The following is a 14,961-nucleotide window of genomic DNA, read 5'->3' as shown; positions in this document are numbered from 1 at the left end:
TAACTTTCCGCACATAAAGAGTTAAGTGGGCCATGAGGTATCAAATCGAAGGTCTTTGAGTCCTCTTTCCAACGCCGACTAGTTTTTTAAATTCCGAGATCAGATGAAGGAGTTATGCCCGTTTGAGTGCAACCTGTCTAGTTAAGACAATTCATCCATTTTAAGAAGGGGTATTTTGGCCATTTCCTTACCCCACTAGGCTTGAACATTTTTCTCAGCCAAATAGGGGTCTAACCTGATTGAGATCAGGTTTCATCATTCCTAAAATGCTTAGGGTTTTTAGAGAGAAATTTCAAGAGGGAAAAGAAAAAGTTTCAAGCGTCATTCACGATTTGAGGATTTTCACCAAGAACTTAGTTTTCATAGTGTTGGGTTTGTTCGCCCTCACGCCAATCATGTGAATTTTTACCCATGAGACCGTTCTTGAAGTTGATTGATTGAGATTTTGAGTTTTAGTTAACAATGGAGGTCTTTGAGTTCTTGAAGTGAGGGTTTTGCGAATAAGTTGAGTCTCTTGATAGATTTTTGTGTGGGTTTCATTGAAAATGTTCTGGGTTTATGAAATTTTGTGAAATTGGACAATGGAATTGCATTGGATATGCCTTGAATCGAGTTAGGGAAAGGAAGAAAAGATCGGCCTAAGAAGTCTAAAGGTTTTCTTCTTGATGAGATTGAGCAAGGGCCGCATCGCGGAGATGTTTTAAAATTTCCACCTTCATATGATCAACCCCTCTCCGCGTTGCGGAGAGGATACGTAGTCTTCCTGTCTCAAAATCCTTTCTCAACAAAAAATTAAATTCCACCTCCGCGTCGCGCCAATGCTTTTCAAATCATATATTCTCTCTCTTCTTATTACTAACTATCTAAGCCTTCATTAATCATTGAGGGATCCTCTATTGTCACGCAGTGAGCCTACACCTTGGACGTGGCCGGCACTCGAAGACCATTGTTAGCCCCAAGCGAACCCTTGGCCTGGCTTACTTAACTCGGCGGAAGACAATATTCATATAATAACTTAAAGAAATAATATCTTAGCAAAAATGGCAACTCATGTCTTAAACGATACAAATGAAATGAATAAGACTAAAGAACTAACATTTGATTGTCTATGAAGCCTTTAATAACAACTGAGATAGATGTTGGGACAGACCCCACAACATCCTAACAAACTAAACTAGAAAGCAATGAAATGGATCCTCCGAAATGAAAGAAGGCTCACTAACAGACATTGAACTGCTCACTGGATCAACGATGCACCAGAATATCGATCATATTTACCTGTGTCTGCATCATAAGACGATGCAGGCCAACTGGCATCAGTACATTGAATGTACGAGTATGCGAGTTGGAATGCTAAAACAACATAGGCTAGAAAGAATTTGAGAGAAACTGAAGAACTTACCTGGCTCAACTCAACTCAACGTGACTGAACTTATTTCAATATAAAGCAGTTTAAAAACAAGTGCAATATAAAGAAAAACTGTTTAAAAACATTATATTAACTTTGTGTGTATGCAAAGATACAAATAACTCAGAGATGCATGTAAAAATACAAATAAACTGATGTATATAAAAATACAATATTTCTGTGGGAGTTTCTCTAACCGACAACCATCACATAAGAGCTATAGTGATGATACATCGATCTACCTCACGCTGCCAGCGCATCCCATACCCGACCAAAGGTATAGGATCTGAACTGCCTAATGGATCCACTAGTCTATTTCGAAAAGGATTCATCTAAAAAGAATGACCCTTTTCTACCCATGGTGGCTACATGGTTTTATGGTGACGTAAGTTATCTGAACTCATGCTTGTCCCCGATTCGGTGCTCAATACTACTCCCAAAATATACTAGCTCTTATGTTTTAAAAAAACATACTTCTTCTCTGATTTGAGATTAATGCTAAAAAACTTAGCTCAAAGGCTATTTTAGAAATTACAGTTTCCCTTCTTGCTTAATTTAGAAAGCTATTACTCCTTTATGAAAACTAGCCTGAAGGCTCTCTGGAAGTCTTAGTTTCCGTTCTTATTTAAATGTGAAAATCATTTTAAATCTCTTTAGGGAAATACTTAGTCCCCATATGCTTCTTTGAAGAAAAGAACTTCAACTTTACACTTTACTGAACTCGAAACTTAAGTCTTAAAACAAAGTTAAAACATTTGTGAAAAACTTTTGGAAAACTTTAAGACTTATCTTAACTTGACTCTTGACTTTTCTTGACTTTGATCTTAATTGCTCTTGACTTGACTCTTAACTGATCCTTGAATTGAATTATGGATTCAAGGATTATGATTTGTGTTTGGAAAGACTTCATGATGTTTAGGAATGTTTAGGAATGATTTCGAATAGCTAAACTTAAGAAAAGTTACGAAATCACCGTCTTGGAACAAGTCCGCGACGCGGAGATGATTCTAAATCAATACTTGTGAAATTTAATTTTGAGACAGAGGAGTCCGCGTCCTATCCGCGACACGGAGTCAATTTTTGTTCACTGGAGGAACAAGTCCGCAACGCGGACTTGTTTAACGAAGTCTGCTCGACTTTTTCCTTCTTAGTTTTCCAGCCCCAATTCGCCTAAACTCGAATATTTTTCTCAAATTCATTTTAGAACATGATACCCAGCGTATGTACTAAAGAACCTAACTCAAGGTAACTTTAAAACACAACGTAAAGATCTCAGAAACTCCACAATTCAACCCAATTCAAGAACAACATTCAAATTCTTTTAGGACGAACTGTGCTAAACTAAACATGTTTGGCGCGTGGGTGAATCTACCCAACGCTATGAGAGACTCACATACCTTGTAGGATCAATTCCTTGGCGAATCCACCACCAAATCGATCGTTCTTGGCGAATCTTGCTTTTCTTCTTCTCCTTTCTTTTGTGTTCTTTCTCCAAAAACCCTAACTCTAATTTTCAAAAGCATTAACTGAACTAACTCAGTCTTGACCCCAATTATTTTACTAACAACGGATTTAATTAACTGGTTAAGGAAAAGACCAAACTACCCTTTAAAAATCCGGATTGGGCATTTCTCTATTCATACTGACCAACTTCCAAAGGACGTAACTCATTCATCCTAACTCGAATTCGCCAAACTCGGCGGCGTTGGAAATATAATTCCAAGAGATTTCCAACCATATCTAAAACTACACCTAACTCATTCTGAGCTAGGAGTTATGGCCGATTGAAGTTGACCAAAATCTCAACTTTCACTTACTTAGAATTTCCAGATTTCCTTATACTTTCCTAAAATGATTATTTCAAGTTCTTAGCTTTTTTCAAGATATTTCAAGTTGCGAGATATTACTATATATCCCCCTTGGGAACATTCATCCTCGAATGAGATTACTCTTACTAGGCTAAGGGGGGTGACATCTAGTTCAACACCCAACAAGCAAATGCAACAATCAACATGCTCACTCGTAAATTAAAGAGTACTAAGAAGAAAATTAGTACCTTGGTCTGTATTTTCTCCGGATTCAAAGAGATGTGGATATCTCTTCTTCATATCCTACTCAGCTTCCCAAGTAGCTTCCTCAATAAATTGGTTCCTCCAAAGGACTTTGACTGATGCAACCTCTTTTGTCCTTAACTTGTGAACTTGGCGATCTAGAATCTGGATCGAAATCTCCTCATAAGATAAGCTATCATTGATCTCAATATTTTCAGTTGGTATGATCAATGAAGGATCGCCCATGCACTTCTTCAACATGGAGATGTGAAACACTGGATTAACCGCTGCTAACTCTTGTGGTAGCTCCAACTCATAAGCAACATTGCCCATCCTTTTGGATATTCGATTAGGCCCAATATATCGGGGACTACGTTTCCCCTTTTTACCAAACCTCATAACACCCTTCATAGGTGAAATCTTTAGATATACCCAATCATCTACTTCAAACTCTAACGCCCTTCTCCTAACATCAGTGTAGGATTTTTGATGACTTTGTGCCGTTTTCAACCTCTCTTGAATCACTTTAACCTTCTTCATAGCTTGATGGACTAAATATGGTCCTATCAACCATGTTTCNTAACATCAGTGTAGGATTTTTGATGACTTTGTGCCGTTTTCAACCTCTCTTGAATCACTTTAACCTTCTTCATAGCTTGATGGACTAAATTTGGTCCTATCAACCATGTTTCACCAACTTCAAAGCATCCAATAGGAGATCTGCATCTTCTCCCATAAAGGCTTCATATGGAGCCATTTGGATGCTAGAGTGGTAACTGTTGTTGTAAGCAAACTCAATTAAAGGTAGGTGATCATCCCAGTTACCTTTGAAATCAATCACACATGCCCTCAACATATATTCTAATGTCTGAATGGTACGCTCTACTTACCAATCTGTCTGAGGATGAAATGTAGTACTCAAGTTCACCTTTGAACCCAAACCTTTCTGAAAAGATTTCCAAAATTGTGCACCTCTATTTGAAATAATGGAGACTAAAACCCCATGAAGTCTTACCACCTCCTGAATATATAACCTGGCATAATCCTCTGCTGAATGGGTAGTCTTTATCGGTAAAAAGTGGGTTAATTTTGTCATTCTGTCGACAATAACCCAAATAAAATCATATTGTCTGCGATACCTTGGCAAGCCTATGATGAAATCCATATTTATCATCTTCCATTTCCATTCCGGAAGTTCTATATTTTGAGCCAAACCACCGGGCCTTTGGTGCTCTACTTTTACTTGTTGGCAATTTGGACACTTAGCAACAAACTCTGCAATGCCCTTATTCATGCCATTCCATCAATACACTTCTCTCAAATCGCGATACATCTTTGTGGAACCCTGATGAATGGAATATATGGAGCTATGAGCTTCCTCCATGATCCTCTCTTGGAGTCCATCCACTATAGATACGCACAATCTACCTTGATATCTCAATACACCATCTCCCCCTTGTTCAAAAGCTAATAGTCTTTGCTTATGAACATTTGCCTTTTAAGTCTAGAAAAATGGGATCTTGGTCTTGCTTTTCTTTCACTTCTGACACTAGTGATGATTTAGCCCCATTCGTCACCACAATTCCTCTTTTTGTGGAATCCATAAGTCGGACTCCTAAGCGTGCAAGCCTATGCACATCCTTTGCTAAATATCTCTTTTCTTCCTTAACATGGGTGGTACTACCCATAGATAACCTGCTTAAAGCATCAGTAACCACATTAGCCTTACCTGGGTGGTAAAGAATACTCATGTCATAATCCTTGAGTAATTCTAACCACCTCCTTTGTCTGAGATTAAGCTCTTTCTGAGTGAACACATAATGAAGGCTCTTATGATCAATGAATATATCAACATGAACACCATACAAATAATGACGCCATATCTTCAAAGTGAATACTACAGCAGCTAACGCTAAGTCATGGGTTGGGTAGTTCTTTTCATGAACTTTCAACTGTCTGGAGGCATAAGCTATAACTTTGCCATTCTGCATTAAAACACAACCCAAGCCAACTCTAGATGCATCACAATACACCATAGAAGCTTGAGTACCTTCTGGTGAGGTCAAAACTGGCAGTAGTCAACCTCTTTTTCAATTCCTGAAAGCTTTTCTCACAAGCTTCAGACCATTGAAATTTCATTATTTTCTGAGTCAACTTTGTCAAAGGTGACGAAATGGACGAGAAACCCTCAACAAAGCTTCTATAATAGCCAACCAAACCTAAGAAACTCCTAATATCAGTTGGAGATGTGGGTCTAGGCCAATTCTGCACTGCCTCTATTTTCTGAGAATCAACTTTAATTCCCTCTCCAGACACAATATGGCCTAAGAATGCCACAGACTCAAGTCAAAACTTACACTTAGAGAACTTGGAATACAACTCCTTATTTTTCAAAGTTTGAAGAACTATTCTGATATGACTAGCATAATTTTTTTCATTCCTTGAATAAATTAGTATGTCATTAATAAAGACGATAACAAACGTATCTAAATAAGGTTTGAAGACCATATTCATAAGGTCTATGAACGCTGCAGGTGCATTGGTCAAATCGAACGACATGACCTTAAACTCATAATGACCATAACAGGTCCTGAATGCTGTCTTGGGAATATCACATGCCCTTACTCTCAACTGGTGGTAGCCTGATCTGAGGTCAATTTTTGAGAAACAGGAAGCACCCTGAAGCTGATCTAAAAGATCATCGATTCTCGGAAGAGGATACTTATTCTTGATGGTAATCTTATTCAACTGACGGTAATCTATACACATCCTAAGAGAACCATCTTTCTTTCTCACAAACAAGACTGGAGCGCCCTAAGGCGAGCCACTTATGGATGTGGCGCGCTTCACACCGATAACTAGGACTCTACAGACACGACTTCGTAGACTTCCTAGGACTCTACAGACACGACTTCGTAGACTTCCTAGGACTCTTGAACTCTGTGCTATGATACTAAGTTTGTCACGCCCCGAGCCTACACCCTGGACATGGCCAACACTCGAAAACCATTGCTGGCCCCAAGTGAACCCTTGGCCTGGCTTACTTAACTCGGCGGGAGATAATATTTATATAATAACTTAAAGAAATAATATCTTAGCCAAAATGACAACTCAAGTCTTAAACGATACAAATGAAATGAATAAGACTAAAGAACTAACATATGACTGTCTATGAAGCCTCTAATAACAACTGAGATGGATGTTGGGACAGACCCCACATCATCCTAACAAACTAAACTAAAGCAATGAAGTGGATCCTTCGGAATGCAAAGAGGCTCACCAACAGACTTTGAACTGCTCATTGGATCAACGATGCGCCAGAATGCTGATCTTATTTTTCTGCGTCTGCATCATAAGATGATCCAGGCCAACTGACATCAGTACATTGAATGTACGAGTATGAGATTTGGAATGATAAAACAACATATGCTAGAAAGAATCTAAGAGAAACTGAAGAACTTACCTGGCTCAACTCAACTCAACATGACTGAACTCATTTTAATATAAAGCAGTTTAAAAACAAGTGCAATATAAAGAAAAGTTGTTTAATAACATTATATTAACTTTGTGTGTTTGCAAAGATACAAATAACTCTGAGATGCATGGAAAAATATAAATAAACTGATGTATATAAAAATACAATACTTTTGTGGGAATTTCTCTAACCGACAACATCACATAAGAGCTATAGGTGATGATACATCGATCTACCTCACGCTGCCAGAGCATCCTATACCCTGCCAAAGGTATAGGACCTGAGCTGCCTAAGGGATCCACTAGTCTATTTCGGAAAGGATTCATCTAAAAAGTATGACCCTTTTCTACTCATGGTGGCTATCTGGTTCCCAAAATATACTAGCTCTTATGCTTTACTTCTTCTCTGATTTAAGATTAGTTCTCAAAGGCTATCTTGAAAATCTCAGTTTCCCTTCTTGATTTATTTAGAAAGCTATTACTCCTTTCTGAAAACTAGCCCGAAGGCTCTCTGGAAATCTCAGTTTCTGTTCTTATTTAAATGTGAAAAACATTTTAAATCTCTTTGGTGAAATACTTAGTCCCCATATGCTTCTTTGAAGAAAAGAACTTCAACTTTACTCTTTACTGAACTCAAAACTTAAGTCTTAAAACAAAGTTAAAACATTTGTGAAAGACTTTTTGAAAACCTTAAGAACTTATCTTAACTTGACTCTTGACTTTTCTTGACTTTGATCTTAATTGCTCTTGACTTGACTCTTAACTGATCCTTGAATTGAATTATGAATTCAAGGATTAAGATTTGTGTTTGGATAGACTTCATGATGTTTAGGAATGATTTCAAATAGCTAAACTTAAGAAAAGTTACGAAATCACCGTCTTGGAACAAGTTCGCGACGCAGAGATGTTTCTAAATAAATACTCGCGAAATTTAATTTTGAGACAGAGGAGTCCGCGTCTTGTCCGTGATGCGGAGTCAATTTTTGTTCACTGGAGGAACAAGTCTGTGACGCGGACTTGTTTAACGAAGTCTAGTCTACTTTTTCCTTCTTCGTTTTCTAGCCCCAATTCGCCTAAACTCGAATATTTTCCTCAAATTCATTTTAGAACCCGATACCCTGCATATGTACTAAAGAACCTAACTCAATGTTACTCTAAAACACAATGTGAAGATCTCAGAAACTCCACAATTCAACCCAATTCAAGAACAACTTTCAAATTCTTTTAGGACGAACTGCGCTGAAGTAAACATGTTTGGCGCGTGGGTGAATGAACCCAACGCTATGAGAGACTCACATACCTTGTAGGATCAATTCCTTGGCGAATCCACCATCAAAATCAATCGTTCTTGGCGAATCTTGTTTTTCTTCTTCTTCTTTCTCTTGTGTTCTTTCTCCAAAAACCCTAACTCTAATTTTCAAAAGCGTAAATTGAACTAAAGTAGTCTTGACCCCAATTATTTTACTAACAACGGATTTAATTAATTGGGTAAGGAAAAGACCAAACTACCCTTTAAAAATCTGGATTGGGCATTTCTTTATTCGAACTGCCCAACTTCCAAAGGATGTAAGTCACTCATCCGAACTCGGAATTGCGCAAACTTGGTGGCGTTGGAAACATAATTCCAAGAGTTTTCCAAACATATCTGAAACTACACCTAAATCATCCTGATCTAGGAATTATGACCGACTGAAGTTGACCAAAATCTCAACTTTAACTTACTTAAAATTTCCAGGTTTCCTTATACTTTCCTAAAATGATTATTTCAACTTTTTATCTTCTTTCTAGCTATTTCAAGTTGCGAGATGTTACATATATCCTAATCAGAACTCTTAAATTCACATTTCAAATCAAGGTAAACTTAAGAGGAAAGTTCAAGAAAGTCCTATCAGGTCATTTTGAGAAGTCTTTTGCAATCATCTATAATTTGTTTTTAAGACTTGAGTAAATGAGTATGAGAATGAGGAGAGTTGAGTTAATGTTTCAAAATGAGTATAAGGGAACTAAGTATTCCCAAGTATGTAATACTTTTGCATTTAAAAGAGAGAAACACCGATTTCTAAATGAGTTTATGACGAGTCTTGAGCATTACCTCTTTTAAGAGGATCTTTTGAGTAATTATCTCAAATTGAGAAAGAGTTATGTTTTAAAAACATATGAGCATGAGTTAAATATTATTCGGAGTAGTATTGAGCACCGATATGGGATGAGTTTAGACAGCTCAAAATTCCCATAAACTATGTATGCCAACATGGATAAAGGATCATATTTTCAAATGATTTTTTATTGCTTTTAAGCATAGCATAGTGGATCCACTGAGTTGAGGATGTTCTGTACCCCGACAAGGTATAGGACAGTTTTGGCAGCATAGTGATAATTTTCGGTTAGATAATCTCCCAAATAAGAGTAAAAGAGTTTATTATGGTATTTGTATACATTTTGAGTGTTATTTACTGTTTTCAAAACTTTATATATTGCATATTATTACCATTGCTTTCATATTGTCAACTACATATATATTTCAGTTTTCCCCTTACATGCTCGTACATTCAATGTACTGATGTCATTCTACTTGCATCTTTTCATGATGTAGATATAGGTGTTCAGGATCATCAACAGGTGGTCCGTTGATATCACTTGCATTCCAGATAGTTTTGGTGAGCCTCCTTGCTTCCGGAGGGTTCCACACCTAGACTTCAGTTTATTAGGATGTTGTAGGTTTTGTCCCGATTTCCATTCTAGTATTTAGAGGTTTCATAGACAGTAGTAGTTGAGGAGTCTTTTTTCCCGTTCTTACTTGTTGAGGTTTTAAAGACTTTCAGTTGAACATTTATGTTTATTTGAGTATTTCAGACAATTTTGAATTAAACTCCTTTACTAATGAGATCATATGAGTTAATGTTTGCGTCTGAGTTCCTATGTTGTTGAGTAAGTCTATCGCTGAGTTTTGAGTCAGGCCAAGGGTTCGCTTGGACACTAGCAATGGTTCTCGAGTGCTGGCCATGTCTAGAGTGTAGGCTCGGGGAGTGACATATGCGACATGCCAAAATTTTAAAATTTTAACTTTGAATTTTTTTAATGGCGGATTATTCCCTTTTATTTGGTGTTCTTTCTTTCTTCTTCTTTCATGGCTACTTAAACATGTATAAGAGCTTCTAACAATTGACAAGCTTTAAAATAATAAGACACAGTTCCCACCAAATAATCATTATTTTAGTACTAGTAACTTACTAACCTATAATTTTGTATGACCTTTATGATTTGTTGCTACCCACAAGATCTCTAGAGGGTTAGATAATTAACTTGAAAATACCATAACCAATGTGACTTATTTGTTCGATAAAAATTTAAGGCCTAATTATAATATAGAAGTATGTTTGGTTCGCTTTACTCGACTATTTTATGTTTTTTTTATATTCCTAATGTGGTCTATCATTAAGTGAATGGATAATTTGATCTATGGTTAGGGTTCTAATCTTATTGTAACTATTCAGAAACATTAATTTTGAATCCACTAAATACTTTTGTCTATGAAAAAATAATTAATGTACATGCCTTTTAATCGTAAAGAAGTAACTTCTTATGACCACTATAGTAATAATACGACTCTAATCTTGGAAAGAGTTATGATCGAATTTTACAGAATCATTCACCACTAGAAAATCTTATGTTGGTTTTTGTAGTGATAGTTCTCCTTTTGCTTAAACACCTAGAGGTGCCTTTTAAGATATATTCTTCAAAATGCAACACTTCTTTGCAGAAAATGATAAATTGTAACATTGAATCAAGAAGGGATAACACAAACAAAATATTTTTAAAATATTCAAAAGTCACATGAAAAACACAGAAATGAAGATTCTTTTATTTTTGTACATTTTCGATAGTATAGAACCAAACTTGATTACTTTGAAAAATAAGGATACTTTTGTTTATCGGAATATTTCAATGATGAAATTTAGATTATATATATTAACAAGAAAAATTAACCAAAAGTTCTTGCAGATTCAATAATTTAGTTTTCATATTATAGTCAATTTTATATTATTCAACCTCATATTTAAAATATTCAGAACAAATCGTCCTAAAAAAATAGAAAGGGAAAATGATAAAAATAACAAAAAATATACAAAATAGAAAAAAAAAATCATGTCAAACTCTTTCCATTTTTGTTTATATATGAAAAAACTCTTGATAAAACATCATATAATTGAAATCTTATATTTTATGGTAATATAAAAATTTCAGAAATAGCAAACATAATAGACATAATAAGGCTCTATTACTACAGTTTTGATAATTGCATTTCATAACTATAGTTGTGTTTGCTATGGCGGCTATGGTTTGTATATTTCGACCCGTTTGTATATTTCTCTTGTGAATATACAATTAGGGTAAATATATACAAATTCTGTATTTATACATTTAGAAATTTTTCAGAACTCCGTTTGTATATTTCGCTTGCCAATATACAAACATGGTAATTTATTATGATTTTTCATTAATCGTATACAAATAGCTAGAATAAACATATACAAAATTCTGAATTTATATAATCAGGAACCAAATTATACTAATTCTGGATTTATACAAATCAAGCGAATAACAAGATTGAAAACTGTAGCCGCAAATTATAATTTTCTTAAACTATAACTATAATACCTAATATAGGCTAAATGTTTGTTATTTTGGATAATTTTCAAATTTCATATATGACAAATATATTTAAGCAAATAACGCTCCATAACTATAGTTTATCTAATTATGTTTCATGACTATAGTTTAGTTTGCTATGGAGCCTTAAATTTGTATATCTCGATTTTTTTGTTTTAAATTTATACAAATATTTTTTTAAATAAATGGATACATGAATGCTAAATACGGTAACCGAATTTTTTAGAATCCCATGATTCAAGCTAATCGTTTTAATAAAATATTTTGTCCAAAATGAGTTCTACTACGATACTAACACCAATATTTATACAAATTAATTACTATATACATGTATATGCATATGTATAAATATACAAATATTTGTATAAAATATAGAACTATTTGTATTTGTATATAATTATAAATTGTATATGTATATGTATATATAAGGTATATGAATATATGACTTAAATATACAAATATATAAATACACCTCAATATAGTTATGTATATATGAAATTAAATCACAATTTTGTATGTGTATAAATAATAACTAATAACTAATAAATATACAAATTGCCATATACATTTCGGGTTTATACGAATATTCTTCATATTTGTCTAGATCTAATGAACCACCTCTTGTTTCGTCCTACAACTATTTTGATGTCGTTTGCCTTAGCATTATTGATAACTTGTTGCAATGCCATTGGGTCATTCTTTTTCTTGGATTTCCACTCTTGAATATATTTTTTCCTCTTCAATTTTTCTAGATTTTGCAATAGAACCTGCATTGATTCCAAAATCTTGTGTTAAACCCAACAAAAAGAATGGATGACGATGATGTAGATCAAAGTGACACTACTTCAAGGAGGCCTTTCACAAGGATTCAAGCTAAGGATCTTCAAGCATTGCAAGCTTTATGGATGAAGATGGAACCTTTGGAAGGCACCAACATGGAAGACTTGAAGATATTTAATATATTAAGTACTCTACCATTTTAATGACCTTGTAATTAAAATGAAGGGCAATTGAGTTTTTCTTCACTATTTTAGTTTTTAGTATAAATAATAGATATTAGGGTTTCATAAAGGTTTTGGGACATGTTATGCCTCTTGTGAGAGTTTGGAAGCCCTTTGTTGAACTTCAATATTTTGTCCTAGAATTTGCAAGTAAGATTATTACTTTCTTGAGGATTCTAATAGATTATGTGTTTTTATTTCCCAATTAAGTGGTGTTTTTGGTTAGTTTCACCATTACATCTCTTAGTTGCTTGAATTTAATCGTGTCTATCTCTTTTATCTAGTTTTTTTTATTTCTATTTTATTTTTATCTTCTTGTTTCACATCAAATTGGTATCAGAGCAAGGCCAAAGAATTGTTCCTACAATTCTTAATCTCTGAATTGTTTGATTTCTGAAATCTGAAAAAAAAAATTGCGAAAAAAATAAAAATAAAAATTGGATGTAGTTGATTTCTTTGAGAGTTGGTTTATTTCTTTTAGCTACATATTGTTTGTTTCTAACTGAAAACCAAAGAATACATGGCAAAAAAAAAAATGAGAAGTCATTGTTAGGATTTGAAGCTTTGAAGATGAAATTTGAAAATGAGTTTGTTGATTTGTTGTTTGTTTGTAGAAATTGGTGGTCAAAACTTATTGATGTAGTTGTGGAATAGTGTTTTCCCGAATTTGAATCCATTTGATGGGGGTATTAAAGGAGATTAATTCAAAACACAAAAAAAATAAAATTGACCCACTTCTTGGAGAAGAAGAAGAACAACAAAAAATAATAATAAAAAAATAAAAATAAAAAATAAAAAATAAAAAATAAAAAAATAAAAAAAAAATATATATATATTCTCTACTTTTGTTAGTTAACTCTAGCTAGTTTACTTTGAGTATTAGTTCATACTTAACTTAAGCTAGTTCTTGTTCGTGCCAATTCTTTTTATTTTATTTTTTTTTCTTTTATTTTGTTGAATGCTTATTTGTTTCCATGTCCTTTCTTGATTTACATAAACTCCACTCCATCCCGAAGAAGTAGTACCACTTGTGAATTATTTGACGGTGTTGACTCTCAACCTTGGGTTATTCAAGAGTGGTAAAAGGCAAGAGTAAAGTGAGTTGTAATGACCCTAAAGGTCATTTTTGGAAATTTTCATAAAATGATCGTTTTACCCCTCCCGATAATTGCCCCGAGTCCTAATTGTTGTATTTTCGAAGTTGGTTTGAAGGAAAAATTGATGAAAAGTTGAGTTTTTAAGAGTTAAAGTTTGGTTAAAAGTGCTATTTCGAGTCATTTGGAGTTTCGAGAATCGAATCGGATTTCCGTCGATTTCAGCAGTTTTAAAATGTCGAAACGGGTCTATGAGAATTTACGGAGTCGAATTTGGAGTTAAAACGAAATTTGAGGTCCTAAGTTGCAAAAATTGTGAAATTTTGATCAAGAGTTGACTTTGGTCAACAAACGAGGTTCCGGTGCTCGAAATGAAATTCTGAGGGCACCGTTGGATTTAGGGGGTGATTCTAAGTGTAGAATGAGTCTTGGTTGAATTTTTAGAGGCCCCGAGTGCGTTTCGAGTTTTTGAGTCTAAAGTTAGTTTCTTGATGCCTTATCGGATATCGGGTCAAGGAGACCTCGAATTCAAATTCTGACGATTTCATGAGTCCGAAATGTCATTTTCAAGCTAGTAGCATATTTGGTTTGTGTTCGGAAAGTGCCAAATGAGTTTTGGGCGAGCTTTTAAGCTTCTTGGATGCTTTGACACTATTTCAGCAAATTGTGGCAACTAAAGGGTTCATTATTAGTTTTAAAGATCGAAAAATTATTCCGAAGGTTCTGAAATTTTGAGCATGAATTATAGGACTTATCTGCAAATTTTGGTGCATTTTTGCTAACCCGAGATTGGACGTTTATCGAAAATAAGAAATAATTGTTTACCGAGTAGAAATGATATTTGACTGGGCAAATGAGCATGAAATTGAGCTCCGATTGAATGAGCAGGTACGTATCATTATTTAAGGCATTTACAAAAAAGAATCGGGTCATTTCACTATCGTATGAGGAAATTACGGCCTTTTTAGTGAAAGATTAACTGCTGTTTTTTTGGTGCATAACAGCCATGTACTGTTATAAAAATCTCAGACTGTGTTCATTTGGTATTTTGAGCATATCGGGAGTTCTAGAGATCAGAATGGAGTGATTCTTACGGGTTTCTTCTTGAATTAATATGAGGGTTAGTATTCAATCTTCAATTCGACATTTTCTCATAATTTCTTTATCTGGTTTTTTTTCCCTATCCGTAAATATCTTGGAAAAAATTGGGGTTTTATCGATTTGGACTCCCTTTTTGATGAAAAAGGTATATTTACGATCCT

General features: G+C 34.6%; 1 protein-coding gene across 2 annotated transcripts in view; it reads right to left on the bottom strand.

Moving 5' to 3' along the window:
• Positions 1 to 14,961, bottom strand: part of LOC125869835 (uncharacterized) — a 525,520-nt gene that overhangs the window by 91,130 nt on the left and 419,429 nt on the right. Inside the window, exon 1 of one of the 2 annotated variants that reach the window (XM_049550268.1) lies at positions 14,827 to 14,831. The exons of the other annotated variant lie outside the window; for it this stretch is intronic. The gene's annotated coding sequence lies outside the window, so the exon portion shown is untranslated. Of the gene's footprint in view, positions 1 to 14,826; positions 14,832 to 14,961 lie in introns of those variants that run through there. 2 annotated transcript variants of the gene reach the window in all.

Source organism: Solanum stenotomum, chromosome 1, assembly GCF_019186545.1.
Source record: "Solanum stenotomum isolate F172 chromosome 1, ASM1918654v1, whole genome shotgun sequence".
Lineage (NCBI taxonomy): Eukaryota > Viridiplantae > Streptophyta > Magnoliopsida > Solanales > Solanaceae > Solanum > Solanum stenotomum.
The sequence above is the reverse complement of the archived record's forward strand: the minus strand, read 5'-3'. Positions and strand labels throughout refer to the sequence as shown.